Here is a 12827-nt window from a genome sequence, read left to right as displayed (position 1 = left end):
CAATGCAATTCCCATCAAAATACCAACTCAATTCTTTACAGACCTTTGAAAAAAAAGATTCTCAGCTTCATATGGAGAAACAAAACACCCAGAATCTCCAAAACGATCCTGTACAACAACAGATCATCTGGAGGTATCTCCATTCCCGATCTCAAGCTGTACTACAGGGCAACAGTAATAAAAACTGCATGGTATTGGCATAGAAACAGAAAGGAGGATCAATGGAATCGCATAGAAGATCCAGAAATAAACCCACACACCTATGAATACTCAATATTTGACAAAGAAGCCAAATCCATTCAATGGAAAAAAGACAGCATCTTCAACAAATGGTGCTGGACCAACTGGATGTCTACATGCAGAAAAATGAAAATAGATCCATATTTATCACCCTGCACTAAACTAAAGTCCAAGTGGATCAAGGACCTCAACATAAAACCAGATACTCTAAATCAGTTGGAAAAAAAAGTGGGAAACAGCCTAGAACTCATTGGCACAGGAGACAACTTCCTGAACAGAACACCAACAGCACAGGCTCTAAGAGCAACAATCAATAAATGGGACCTCATGAAACTGAAAAGCTTCTGTAAAGCAAAAGACACTGTCATCAAAACAAATAGACAGCCTACAGATTGGGAAAGAATCTTCACCAACCCTTTATCTGACAGAGGGCTAATATCCAGTATATATAAAGAACTAAAGAAGCAGAAAAGCAACAAATCAAGTAATCCACTTAAAAAATGGGGAACAGAGCTAAACAGAGAATTCTTGAAAGAGGAACATCGAATGGCAGAGAAACACTTAAAGAAATGCTCAACCTCATTAGCCATTAGGGAAATGCAAATCAAAACAACCCTGAGATTTCACCTTACACCCATCAGAATGGCCAAGATGAAAAACTCAAGTGATAGCACATGCTGGAGAGGTTGTGGAGAAAAGGGAACCCTCCTCCATTGCTGGTGGGAATGTAAACTGGTTCAACCACTTTGGAAGTCAATCTGGCACTTACTCAGACAATTAGGAGTAGTGCTACCTCAAGACCCAGCTATACCACTCCTAGGTATATACCCAAAATTTGCTCAAGTACACAACAAGGACATTTGTTCAACCATGTTCGTAGCAGCTTTATTTGTAACAGCCAGAACTTGGAAACAACCCAGATGTCCATCAACGGAGGAATGGATACAGAAATTGTGGTATTTTTACACAATGGAATACTACTCAGCAATCAAAAAGGAGGAAATCATGAAATTTGCAGGCAAGTGGTGGGATCTAGAAAAGATCATTCTGAGTGAAGTATCCCAGAAGGAGAAAGACAAACTTGGTATATACTCGCTTATATAGACCTACAAGATATGATAAACATAATGAAATCTACACACCTAAAGAAGATAATCAAGAAAGTGGACACAGGCGAAGGTGATTAATCCTCATTTAGAAAGACAAATGGGATGTGCATTGAACTTATGACAGGAGTCTACCACAAAAGGCATCTGAAAGACTCTACCTAGCAGTGTTTCAAAGCAGACACTAAGACTCATAACCAAACCCTCGGCAGAGTGCAGGGAATCATATGAAAGAAGGGAAGTTAGTATGATATGGAAAGGATAGGAGCTCTACAAGGACCAAACATATCTGGGCACAGGGTCTTTTCTGAGACTGACACTCAACCAAGGACCATCTATGGATATAACCTAGAACTTCTGCTCGGATGTGGCCCGTGGTAGCTCAGTAACCAAGTAGTTTTCCAAAGTAAGGGGAACACGGACTATTTCTAACAGGATCTCAAGGGCAGGCTGTTTGACCCCCCCCCCAGGGAGGAGCAGTCTGTTAGGCCACAGAGGAGTAATTTGCAGCCAGCCCTGAAGATACCTGATAAAACAGGGTCAGATGAAAGGGGAGGAGGTCCTCCCCTATCAGTGGACTTGGAAAGGGGCAGGGAGGAGACCAGGGAGGGAGTGTGGGGTTGGGGAGGGAATGAGGGAGCAGGATACAGCTGGGACACAGAGTTAACAAAATGTAACTAAAAAGAAAAAAATAATAAAAAAATAATAATAAAAAAGAAAATTATACTTAGTGCCCTCATACATCTCTAAAAGTAATGCATTGTTATCTCGAAGTTAAAGGTTTGGAAATTAACTTTAATGTGAACAGAATCATATGTTGTCTAAAATGTTCAGTATTGTGAATGAATCCTTGCTCTGGCTGTGTCCAAAGGCCATGTTCTTATAACTTAATTTCTCAGTAGGTGAATATGTCAGTGTTGTCATGAACCAGCCTGCCTCCATCTTGGGCTTGAAAATCATCTTATAAGAAAGACAAAACCTAGGTGCATTCCTATTTATGATTAAATCTTTATTTCTCAACAACTGGACTGTGTCCCACCTGTAAACTTAACTTCGAAGGTTCTGTACTACCTTTTCCAGAAAACAGCAACCATGTCTTTGTTTCAAAAGGTTATTATGACCACCTATTGTAATGACCAGATGTTGCTATAAACACCTTCTTATAACTACCTTGTTATGACCACCTCACGACTATGTCTTTGTTATTATCAGCTTGTTGTGTTTATGTTCTGCTTTTGTACCCAACCAATTTGCCTGACAAATCCCCCGTTTGTAAATCCCCCATCTCCGAGCTATAAAAATCCTTATCTTGCCCATGTCCAATGCTGATGTCTTCAACCTCATCTTCCCAGGCAGCCTGCGTTCATGAATTTTAAAAGTTTGCTTTAATCAATTACTTGCTTTAATTAACTTAGCCATGATGATTTGGGCCTGTGATCTTTCTTATCATGTTTGTGGGATTAACAGTTGTTCTTGGAGAAATATTCACTGTAGTAAGTCAAGATTCTAAGCAGACAGACATCTTTGGATGCTATAAGACTTATAAAGCCTGGGAGTCCAGGAGAGGGGCTGGATTGTGATCAAACACAATTTTAAGCCAGTTGTAAGAAGTGGGTATAATTCTTATATAATCAGGCATAGTTTATGAGTAGGTAAATTACAAGTTATTAATTTTTTCACACAGAGCCCCATAAGGTATTTTAGATATCAGCTTTCAGTGGGACAGAGATGCTTGAGGTCTGTGCATTGAACTGTCTAATCTTATCAAGTTTCTAACTATGAGTGCCATGGCCTTCTCAGGCCATATACAGATATAACTTTGAAATCAAATGAGGTTTCTTTCTCGTATCTATCCCCAGAGCTCTACCCTTGCAGAATGCTGGTGGTCAGTATCAAATTGTTATTCCCATATGGGCTGAAATGATAAAATGTAAAATATAATTTTGTTAAATGAGCAAGTATCCCTGCTAAGGGAAGAGACATCAGGTACCACTGGGAATAGACTCTTTAAAGCAGTTCTGTCCTAAAACCTTGCTTGGGGATAAGGGGGAGAGGTGTGCTCAGATTTATACAGGTATATGTACATGGTGGCTCCACTGGATAGAGAAGAGTGAATAAAATTTTGGGAGAGAAGTATTGAATAAGAAGTACCATAGAAGCTACCAGAAGACAGTGAGAAAACCCTTTGTTTATTCCCACTCCTGATACTCAATGTTGTACGAATGTTACAAGCGGGAAAGCAAATTCAGCATAAAAATTCCACAGCATTATTATGGCATTGTTTAGGGGATAAAGCATACATGCGTATTGAGAAGTAACTAATGTGCTACTCAGACAATAGAACTCTCTTTAGGTCTGACCCTCAAGGAACACAGGTTTGTTGTTGTTGTTGTTGTTGTTGTTGTTTGTTTGTTTGTTTATTTTACTATTAGTTTCTTTTTTTTATTACTTACACTTTATTCATTTTGTACCCCCCCATAAGCCCCTCCCTCTTCCCCTCCCGATCCCACCCTCCTGACCACTGATGTGACCATTGAATATAATAGCTCAGATGATGAACTATGCTTCCCGGAAAATGTGGTTCTGTTTCCTTCCTGTTATGCAATTGCAGGCCCCCGGTTAGCGTCTCTGAGCAGTCTAAGCCTCGGCCTGTGAAAATGGAATGCATTTGTAGCATCATACCCAGCAAACAATGTTAAGTATGTGAAAGATTTGTCCAAGCCCAAGACTCGTAGAAGGAGACTATGAAGTAATAATTGGCTGGCTCAAACTGTTATAAACTTGTCACAATTATAATACACCAAAGAAGTAAAAAAATATTCTAGTTATTCACATATTGGTTGTTTTTTTAATCAGCTGATTACAAACCAGATCCTATAACCACCCTCCAGGATAATCCAGCATGCTGTGTAATCAAAACAAACTCATCTCCTGTACTCCTCGTGCAGTGCAGATGAGAAGGAGTACTGTCGTATTCCTGGAGCTGGTACTCCTGGGAAAGCCAGGACGTTACCATCTTAAATGATTAGAAAAAAAAATGTCATCTTAAAATGTTCCTATGGGGCTCATCTTTAAAATCCTCCAGTATTCCCTGTGGAGACATAAATTTTAGCCAAGCCATTAGGGATTCATCACATAAGTGTTAAAGCTATAAAGGCAATTTGTCTTTAAATTGTGTTTTAGTCAATACAGCAGCCTCATCAAAGGTTAAAAAGATGTAGTCTAAATAGCATGTGCATGCCCACAGATCACTGCTCCTTTTGCAGAAGTTCACCTCCACAGCATCCCCTTTTTCTTTCCTGGAGCTCATGTGTCCTTGCTCTTTATATTTCATCTCAAAAACACTTAGAAAAATCTCAGAATCCAATAAGGTATTTCCCAGAAATGTTTCTAGGGTACTTGCTCCTCTGTGTGGCTGGGAAGAGAAGATCTTCCAGAATTCTGCCTTAAAGAACCTTTAAAAAGGGAAATGGAGGAGCAGTGGATCTGGGGGAGAGTGAAGGTTAGGGGATGGAGGCTGGGAGAAGTGGAGGGATGGGAGGCAACTGTTGGAATGTGCTGTATGAGAAAACAAAAAATTAATAATTTTTTTTAAAAAAAAAAAGGTTACACGCTCACGGGGCATATCTGTGAAGCTAAATGCAAATCAGGACTCTTACTTCCACACAAAGTATCTTGGTAAAATGTGATGTCTCAACTATAAATCCCGAATGAATGGCTTAACTATCCTTTACGGCCACAGGATATAATCCTATGTAAGCACCCATTGTGAGAACGAAAGCAGAAGTAATATTTGCAGGAGACAAACTTTCAAACAGCTGATCAACAGGCACTAGCCAAAGATGTGTAGAGAAATAAAACTTTTCCATTTTTCAGAATGAGCCAATAAATAAGCATAGTTCAGATCGGAGTGGAGTGTTCCTCGTGATGTAGGTTGATAAAGATGTTGGAAAACTAGAATTGGAGGCCGTTTAAATCAGGTGTTTGATTCTTAGTGTCTCTCCTTTGACCTCAGCTAAGATTGCGACCAGAACAATCAGATGCAAAACTGAACCAACACATCAGAAAAAATTTCCCTGGAGGTTCTCCTTTAATGGAACACTGTTAAATGTATCTAAATCTATGTGAAACAGGGAAAGCACTCATCCAGAAAGACTAATTCAAAAAGGTGTTAGCATTATGGATGTGTCCAGTAGCCACTTAATAAAGAGAGCTTTTGACAGATTTAATATAATTCATCTAAAAAGTTCGCCAAAACACAACACATAAAAATGTATTCCCCTGAGGCGGTGACAGTTGGCTAATTCTGCTTTTTCCATAAGGAGGCTATTGAACAGCTGGAGATACAGTGCAATCTATGAAAAATGAAGAACGTTCAAAGTGTGAAAGAATGAATTAGCGAGTGATGGGCAAGATTCTGCCCTCCCAAACATTGATATTGAGCCCACAGAACTTAGCCAGACCACACATAAGTGCAATATGTCACCAGTTTAATGATGATGGGGAGTCCCAGAAATCTGAGAGATTCTAGGAAGTGGTCCTTTCATCCCACTTGTTTCTAAAAACCATGCTGGCATAAAATCTAAAACTCTTATACGTGAGGTCATTTTCTTTATATAAGATTTAGCCTCCAAGAATCATCAAATTAAGCAGTCTTTAAAAGGGAATATGCACTTTCATCCTTTGGAAGAATAATTTATTAATCCATGCCTCAGCCATAGCAAAGAGTTGAATTACTGAGGAATGGAACAAGGTGTCAGGGGGGGGGGGAGGTCTGGGATGGGGTGATCACAAAGAAAAGGCCGAAGGCAATACCGGACTTTTAATAACTGTATTGAAAAGGAGCACGCCAGTAAGAGGAAAGATCTGGACCCTTCCTGCACGTTTGTACCTTTTTTCCCAGCTCATAGTGATTAAGAACATAATCTAATGGGCTTTGTTGCCAGTCCCAACTGCCACTCTTTATCCTCCCCTCTAAAAAATAAAATAAAAATGCTGTCTCTCTCAGCAGTATGTTTCATGTAAGAATGAATCTTACATGGTGTTCTTGCCTGGTTCCAGGAACTGCTCAGAACATTGTTCATGCCTTACTCTGTCTGTGGACTCTCGGAAGCTGCCATGTTTAAAAATTAAATAATAGCACAATTTATTATTTGACAGATAAAAACATTTTAAAAGCATAAATATGACTTCAGAAGTTTCCTATGTAGATTAAAGAAGATGAATTACTAAGATCCCAATGGTGACCCTTGGCTCGTTCAACTCTCCTTCACTTTTGAAGCTGTTTTTTGGTGAGTGGGAAATTCATTATTGCACTACTATTGACCAAATCAGATTAAATCCTAGAGAGCACAGACTTCTTTGCTCAAAATGGTTCCATTATTTTAACTATCTTAAGTTAAAAATCCTTTCGGGGTCTTCCCCACTTTTTCTTCTAACCGATTTAATGTGTCAGGTTTTACGTTGAGGTCTTTGATCCACTTGGACGTTAGTTTTGTACAGGGTGATAAGTATGGATCTATTTGCATTTTTCTACATGTAGACATCCAGTTAGACCAGCACCATTTGTTGAAGATGCTTTTTTTTCCATTGTATGGTTTTGGCATCTTTGTCAAAGATCAGGTGTCCATAGGTATGTGAGTTTATTTCTGGGTCTTCTATTCAGTTCCATTGATCCTCCTTTCTGTTTCTATGTCAATACCATGCAGTTTTTATTACTGTTGCTCTATAGTACAGCTTGAGATCAGGGATGGAGATACCTCCAGAAGATCTTTCATTTTGTAGAGGACAACTTCCTGAACAGAACATCAACAGCACAGGCTCTAAGATCAACAATCAATAAATGGGACCTCATGAAACTAAAAAGCTTCTGTAAAGCAAAGGACACATTCGTTTTGTTTTGATGACGAATGCCTACAGATTGGGAAAAAATCTTCACCAACCCTCTATCTGACAGAAGGCTAATATCCAGTATAGATGAAGAACTAAAGAGGTTGAAAATCAGCAAATCAAGTAATCCAATTAAAAAATGGGATACAGAGCTAAACAGAGAATTCTCGATAGAGGAATATTGAATGGCAGAGAAACACTTAAAGAAATGCTGAACCTCATTAGCTATCAGGGAAATGCAAATCAAAATGACCCTGAGATTTTACCTTACACCCATCAGAATGGCCAAGATCAAAAACTCAAGTAACAACACATGCTGGAGAGGTTGTGGAGAAAGGGAACCTCTCCTCCACTACTAGTGGGAATGTAAACTTATACAACCATTCTGGAAATCCATCTGGCACCTTCTCAGACAACTAGGAATAGTGCTTCCTCAAGATCCAGCTATACCACTCCTAGGTATAGACCCAAAAGAGGCTCAAGTACACAATAAGGACATTTGCTCAACCATGTTTGTAGCAGCTTTATTTGTAATAGCGAGAAACTGGAAACAACCCAGATGCCCCTCAACTGAAGAATGGATACAGAAATTGTGGTACATGTACACAGTGGAATATTACTCAGCAATGAAAAACAAGGAAATCATGAAATTTGCAGGTAAATGGTGGGACCTGGAAAGGATCATCCTGAGTGAGCTATCCCAAAAGGAGAAAGACACACATGGTACATACTCACTCATATAGACAAATAATATAGGATAAACCTACTAAAATCTGTACATCTAAAGAAACTAATCAAGAGGGAGGTCTCTGGCTAAAATGCTCAATCCCCATTGCAAGGCAAAGAGGATGGACATCAGAAGAAGAAGAAAACAGGAAACAAGTTAGGAGCCTCCCACAGAGGGCCTCTGCCTGGCAGACTATCAAAGCAGATGTTGAGACTTATGGCCAAACTTTGGGCAGAATGTAGGGTATCTTATGAAAGAAGTGGGAAATAGTAAGATCTGGAAAGGACAGGAACTCTACAAGGAGAGCAACAGAACCAAAAAATTTGAACACAGAGGTCTTTCCTGAGACTCATACCAACCAAGTACCATGCATGGAGATAACCTAGAACCCCTGCACAGATGTAGCCCATGGCAGTTTAGTGTCCAAGTGGGTTCCATAGTAATGGGAACTGGGACTGCTTCTGACATGAACTGATTGGCCTACTCTATGATCACCTCCCTCTGAGGGGGGAGCAGCCCTACCAGGCCACGGAGGAAGACAATGCAGCCACTCCTGATGAGACCTAACAGACTAGGATCAGAAGGAATAAAAAGAAACCCTCCCCTACCAGTGGTCTTGGGGAGCGGCATGTGTGGAGAAGGGGAAGGAAGGGAGGGATTGGGAGGGGAGGAGGGAGGGAACTAGAAGGGGGAATACAAAGTAAATAACGTATAATTAAAAATAAAATTAAAAAGTTTAAAAAATTATGTGTATAATTAAACATATGCATTTAAGTTGAAAAAAATTTAAAAAAAATCCTTTCGGAACCTTAGTGTCACTTCTTGATGATAAAATATTTGCTACTGCTAAATACTCAACCACCCCAAGGAGACAAAAATATGAAAGCATGTTTAGTCATCCTCTCCCTGTCCCTTTCACTTGAAACTTCACAAAAATCACTCTGTGACTCACGGTTCTGAACAGGCATCTCATATTTTTTTTTGAAAGAACTAAATGTCTCCATCACATTTTTAAGTCAAAGAAATTACTTTCATATCCTTAGTGTCTACAATTCTGTTCAAGCCAATTGTGGCTGCTACAATCTGTCTGCTCTCTGCCACATTCATTTCTATGAAGCATTTTTAGAACACTGAGAAATCCCAGGAAGGACATTTTCACTGCTAATGCTAAGGTTTTGTTTGAGGTTAACTGTCGTTAGAAAAATCATTTAGCTGAGATAATAACCTGAAGGATCCTTCTGATGAAAGGGCCCTCTGTCCAGGATAGGTCTGTTCTTTCTCCAGGTTGAGAAAAGACCTGACACCCCAGCACAGAAGTGCTTGGATATACAGAGGCTGCCCTCATTTCACATTCAAGGCAGACTGAAAATAAATCTAGGTTACTCTGACTAATTCTCCTGACAGACACCCGCTTTTAACATGCATAAGATATTCCCCACTGTCATTTGCCCAAAGGGCATCAGAGGAGAGAGCGTAATGAACTTCCTCAGAGTAGCTTAGTTTAAGTTCTCACACAGTCAATGTTATTACAGTTTCTTGAGTTTGAGGTGCAAGGAATTGTGATGGATCAATCATAAAGAAGAAAAACATCTGTCAATATTTCACCTCCACAGCTCAGCAAACAGCAGAGTGAAACAGCTTAGTGCAATTAGCAATGTCTTCTACCAGGATTCTGTATACTAGTTGTTCTGACTTCTGATTGTGTGGGCTCTGTGGAGAGTCGAAGGAAATCCTTGCTTTCTGCACAGTGTCATCTTGCTGATAGATGGACCCATGACTATCACTGACATGCTTCCATTGCTCACCTTATACAGAGAGAAACCATATCAGTGCTTACGTTGTCTGGTTGTCTCATCAGTTACTGGCAAATAATTCAAATCATCAATTCTCTAGAAACTAACTTAAACCAATAGATTAGTTCTTGGGGAAAAAATTACAAGCCATTATTTTGAAAATTTTGTTAATTTGGAAGATATTCCTTTACCTAAGATATTTTTTTTTAAACTTACTTTTAAAAACTCAATGGAAAAATACTTTCAAAAGAGCTTAATAGGAAGAATAGAGACAGGTAAGCTCAGAGTATACAAAAATTCAGTCCTAATAAGTTACCAAAATTAATGATAACACATTCTGCAAGTAGATGTTCACAATGAACTAGTTTTCTTTCATTATTTTTTAAGATTGATGCGAGCACAAGACACAAAAATACTAGGACTGGAAAAGAGAGGAAGGGAGGGAGGGAGGAAGAGACAGACACAGATAAGTCATACAGTAGTAAATTAGGCAAGGAAGACAGGCAAGAAAAGATATACAGAGAGAACTCCATCACTGAGCAGTTAATACATCCAACCCAAATCTTGTTTGTTTTTCGTCCCTCAAGGCAATAGCCTGTGAATATTTAAGGTTCATCTCAAGGTTTTTTGAAAAGGGGTGGCTGAAGGGAAGAAGAACCTTTATTTATTCCTTTTTTGAATGTTCCCAATAAGTTCTGGACAGTCATATTTTATCCTTATTCAGAAAGCTGATCCTTTTGTTCAGATGGCCAGATTCTATTTCTTTATCTTTGAAAAATATATAAAACGCATGAGTTAATTCAAGAATAATGATCAACTACCACTTGTTCTCCCAGAAAAAGTGTTAACCTGCTTAAAATGTCCTTGGAACTCAAGCATGAGCAGTGTTTATGGAAATCAATTCCAGTGAGCTTCGAGGCTAAAGATGTGAAAGAAAAGCAGGAAAACTATAATGCTTCTCTTCTCGATCCTTGAAACATAAGGCAAAGAACCATGCTACTAATTCACTGAGCCATAAACAATACTGTAAAGTTCATATCCTAGTCTTCAAAGTACATTAAGTACAGCTGAGTTTCCTAACTAGAAATCTTAGCCCATGAACTGGGTTAGATGAGGAGACTCCAAGATGGTGGCGAGCAGAGTGCACCATTTCGGAGAGGCAGAAGACATGAATCTCTGGAATTGGTGAGTGGAGAGTCAATCGAAGCTAGAATTTGGACTTTTGGGCTTTCTAAAGGAGAGGGGCCACCACAGAAGCGTGGAGTGCTAGTCGATTTAGATCGGGCGCGGATTTCTCTGGGAAGGAAATAGGGCGCTTCCCTTGTCCAGGCCTCCCGCGGGGAAACCAGCACACAGCACCAGGCAGCTGAGCGCAAAGCTCACATCCAGGAGATCAAGGCAGCAGAGACAGTGCTCCGGGCCCCTTACAGCTGCAGGCTGCTGTAACCACCCGTTGAACACCCGTCCCATCCTTGGACACACGTCCCACTCAGGGCCCTCCGGACCGGCGGGGCATCCCCTCCCCCATCCCACCGATGCGATCCCGAGCTAGACCACAGCAGGAAGTGCAGTGGAGCTCACGTCCCAAGCGGCCAGAGCGCAGTAACCCCAGAAACCTTCTCACAGGAGGAGCTCAGGCCCAATCACAGAGCTCCAACCACTGTGCGCTAACCACAGAGCCTCAGATCCACAATACAATTCTTCCCGGATACCATAGCCACAAAGCTCAGTGTCTGGGACCCAAGACGGTTGGAGGCAGGGAGGCAGGGTTCCAGACCCCGCAGCCGCATCGGAGAGTAGTAACGACCTGCTGAACGCCACCACTGAGAGGAGAACACACCCCACCTTGGCCCTCTCGCCGAGCTCTTGATCCTCGGAACACCCCCTCCCACTACCACCACCACCCGGCTCTGCAGGAGTGCACGCACCACCGAAACTCCACCCCGCCAGAGCATAAGCCCAATACAGTGCTAGCCACAGAGACTCAGGTCCACAGTACAACCCTTCCCAGACCCCCAAGTCTGCAAGTGGCAGCACGGAATACACAGGGCTACACAGCCAGTGATTGTATGGGCCATCCAACCCCTCAGTGGCAGAAAACCAGCTGAATAGACACCAAAGACCAGCAGACTGGTAAAATCAATACTCGCGCGCATTCTTCAACAGCGCTTGCGATCCCTTAGCGCCTGCGATCCAAAACTTCAGTGCCTGCAGGGCACCCCTCTCACACACTGAAGGCCTCTTCATTCACCAACACCCTGTCCCTTAGGACACACCCACAAGCACACGCTCAAACACACGCTACCCCGCATTTGTCCTTCTGCGCATGCGAACTTTCCTTCTACAGGTATAGCTGAATAACCAACACACACACTGAAACCATTAGACCTCACCCATTTTCTTGAAGAATTCTCCAGATACCAGAGAAAAACCAGTCTGACCTGCAGAATCCAGGAACAGACAGTGAACACTACGGATAACCAAATGGCCAGAGGTCGGCGAAAGAACACAACCAACGCAAATCAAGATATCATGGCTTCACTGGCAACCTCCAAAATTAGTGAACACTCCAACTCCACAGAAACACAAGAAAATTATTTTAAAGCTATGATTATCCAGTTTATTGAGGCACATAAAGAGGAAACCAACAAATCTCTCAGAGAAATAGTCATAGAGATTCAAATAGTTAAAGAGGATACAAAAAAATCCCTTAAAGATTTGGCCTCCCAAATAGAAACAAAGAAAAACGAAGCGAATGAAGAAGCTCTTAAAGGAACACATGCAAATATAGCCAAACAATTGGAGGCAGAAGCAGAGGCACTAAGAGAGGAAACAAACAAGAAAATAGAGACCATCTTGGAGACACAGGAAGCCACACTCAAACAGATAAAGGAAATGTTGCAAGACATGAAAACAGAATTAGAATCAATAAAAAAAACACAAACTGAGAAAACCCTGGAACTGAAGAACTTAGAGAAAAGAGAAGGAATCACAAAGGTAAGCATCACTTATAGAATACAAGAGATGGAAGAGAGAATCTCGGGTACTGAAGATACACTCACAGAAATTGAT

The sequence above is a fragment of the Psammomys obesus genome, unplaced genomic scaffold (genome assembly GCF_907164565.1).
Source record: "Psammomys obesus unplaced genomic scaffold, mPsaObe1.curated_primary_1811, whole genome shotgun sequence".
In the NCBI taxonomy this organism is placed as follows: domain Eukaryota; kingdom Metazoa; phylum Chordata; class Mammalia; order Rodentia; family Muridae; genus Psammomys; species Psammomys obesus.
This window is presented reverse-complemented; position numbering follows the sequence as displayed.